The sequence below is a fragment of the Elephantulus edwardii genome, unplaced genomic scaffold (assembly GCF_000299155.1).
Source record: "Elephantulus edwardii isolate Elephantulus edwardi_28Jun2011 unplaced genomic scaffold, EleEdw1.0 scaffold01042, whole genome shotgun sequence".
In the NCBI taxonomy this organism is placed as follows: domain Eukaryota; kingdom Metazoa; phylum Chordata; class Mammalia; order Macroscelidea; family Macroscelididae; genus Elephantulus; species Elephantulus edwardii.
In genome coordinates this window covers 661-3,413 of record NW_006400792.1, presented here as the reverse complement: position 1 = coordinate 3,413, position 2,753 = coordinate 661, and the positions used below count along the sequence as shown (strand labels likewise).

General features: G+C 46.5%; 1 pseudogene across 1 annotated transcript; it reads right to left on the bottom strand.

Annotated features, from left to right (window-relative positions):
• Positions 1-361: 361 nt before the first annotated feature.
• On the bottom strand, positions 362-2,077 carry LOC102854823 (annotated as a pseudogene). The gene has a single exon (XR_439054.1). The product of XR_439054.1 is annotated as an orthodenticle homeobox 2 pseudogene (transcript).
• Between the last annotated feature and the right edge of the window lie 676 nt (positions 2,078-2,753).

Genomic DNA, 2,753 nt, shown 5'->3' with positions numbered 1-2,753 from the left:
TACAAAGGGTTTGTACTTCTAACCTAAAAGGTTATGGTTTGAATTTGCCAAGAAAACCTTGTGGAGGAGGTCTGTCTTGTAACCCAGGAGGCATTGACGTGATAACGACAGGCTTGGTTTTTAAGGATCTAGGCTAATTTTTAGGAGCCCTAGTGGCGCAGTTGTTAAAGCACTGTGCTGCTAAGCAAAAGATTTGTGGTTCAAACACACCAGGGACTTCTCAGGACAAAGACATGGCAATCTGTAAAGATGTACAGGCTAGGGAACCTTAAAAGCCAATTCTACACTGTCCTATAGGGTCACTGTGTGTTGGAATCCACGCTAAAATTTGAGTTTTCTTGGTTCTGGGTGTACCAAACCACAGATGTACCATTTATATAAGTGACACACTGATTGTCTCTTAAACTACATATTGACTCCTTATGAACATTTTTTTTAAATAGAGTGGTGCGTCTGGACAATCAGTCGGACAATTCACACAGCCCTGAAAAGTTTTTCAGTGCCAACTACCAGTTGGTCATGAAACATGAATGAGCTTGAGACACTGTCCATTCCTAAAATTCAACCAAGGATTGGCTAAAACATTGGAATACCTGTTTAAGAAGGCTCTGGATGACCTTCCCGCCCATAGTAGCTTGATTTGATTTTATTTTTGGTGGTGTCTGGTTGTACCTGGCTAGAACATTTTTTTTTTTAAATCACTTTGGAAATTAGGAAAACCAATGATCTAAAACTAGGACAGGGTCTTAAATAGATTGGTTTGTCCATTTCAGGTTGCTGGTTGGCAGGCTCCTCTAAGACCCTTCATTTTCTTTCTCTGCCTCCCGGAACTTTGATCAGAAGAGGAGTCTGAGCATCATCCCCTCTAACTTTTTAACCAATGGCTGGCTAAAACGGGAATGTCCAGCCCAGTATTTTTTTTTCTTTTAAATCACCCGCAAAAAGAGGTTCTACACATCTTCACAAAACCTGGAATTTCCACGAGGATGTCTGATCTTTATAATCCAAGCAGTCAGCATTCAAGTTAAGCTTCCAGGAGGCAGTTTGGTCCTTATAATGCAAGCAATCAGTGGTCGAGTTAAAACCCAGGCTTGAGGCTCCATATCCCTGGGTGGAAAGAGAAGCTGGGGACTGGTTGAGGTGGCTGGTGACTGCATTGGTACCCATGGAGCTGAATGTGGCCCCTGGTCCAGGAAGCTGGTGATACATAGGGGTCAAGTAAGATCCACAGTCCATGCCCCCAAAGTAGGAAGTTGAGCCAGCATATCCTTGACTATAAGCTGAAGCCTGAGTATAGGTCATGGGATAGGACCTCTGCATGCAGGAAGCGGAGGTGGACAAGGGATCTGACAGTGGGGAGATGGAAGCTGGACTCCAGATAGACACTGGAGCACTGCTGCTGGAAATGGCCGGGACTGAGGTGCTAGAGGGGAGAGTGAACTGGCCACTTGTTCCACTCTCTGAATTCACTTCCCAAGCCGGTGATATCTTCTTTTTGGCAGGTTTCACTTTGCTTTGACCTCCATTCTGTTGCTGCTGCTGCTGCTGTTGGCGGCATTTAGCTCTTTGATTCTTAAACCATACCTGCACCCTGGACTTGGGCAAGTTGATTTTCAGGGCCACCTCCTCCCGCACGAAGAAAGAAGCCTGGGTGCCGCGTCTTGGCAAACAGTGCTTCCAGCACGTCAAGCTGTGCCCGGGTGAATGTCATCCTTTCTCGGCGCTGTTTCCGAGGGGTGGCTGCGGGACAAGAAACCCAGGGCCCAGGGTAGCCCACCGAGGGGGGCAGCAAGTCCATCCATGCCCGAGGTGGTCAGACTCAGCCCACTGACTGCGTAAGGCGGTAGCTTAAGATAAGACATCACGCTAAGGTTGTTGGAGGCGCAAAATCTGCCCAAATTGGGGAAGCCGGAAGGTCTCGTTGAGCCTGGAGTGGACAGATTCAGGGTCCTTGGCGGGTGGGTTTAGGGTGGTGGAACTTACAGCCACATAGGAGCTCAGGGAAAACAAAACCCCAAATCATCCTTCAAAATGCAAAGCAGAAGCGCCAAGGGCCGCTCCGGCGATTTTTATTTTTCGAGAATCCTCATCTTAACTGTTCGTCCCAAGCACCAAGTTTACAAAATCCCATTCTGGTTTCTGGAGGCATTACAATGAGTATTGCTCCTGACAACAAGGGCAGGTAGCACCTCCTCTCTGTTGGTGTGGAGATTACCAATATCTGATGCTGAAACCGTTCCATTTAAGCCTAATGGGAGGATGACACAAGTCAATCGACTTGTGGACAGACTAACATGCCCTATGTGTGTGATCCCATCCACCTCATGTCAAAGTCGGTCAATGGCTAGGAAAGCTATTTTGAACAGACACTGGATGCCACAGCTTCAAGAAGAGTCCTGTCTACATGGAGTTGTGGACTTGGGTTACTCAGGTCACTATTGGAGTTCCCTGTGCTAGGTCAGCCTCACTGTAGGTCTTAGACCCTGTCTACCCTAAACTGAGGTCTCTCCTAAACTCTCCCCACCAAAGGAGGATTTCCTTACGTTTAAGCCTCATTCGCCCAAGGTTGTCTCTCAATGACTGTTTATTTGATAAACACGATTTTTGAGTAGAACCTAATTCTGACAGTTTTAACTATTGCTCATAAAGTAGGAAGGATCTAAAACTAATTCAAATCTCAAAACTATTCCTGGGCTGTGGCTCCACAGTTCTAAGTAGAAGCCATTGTGTACATATTCTGAAAATGTTGCCTG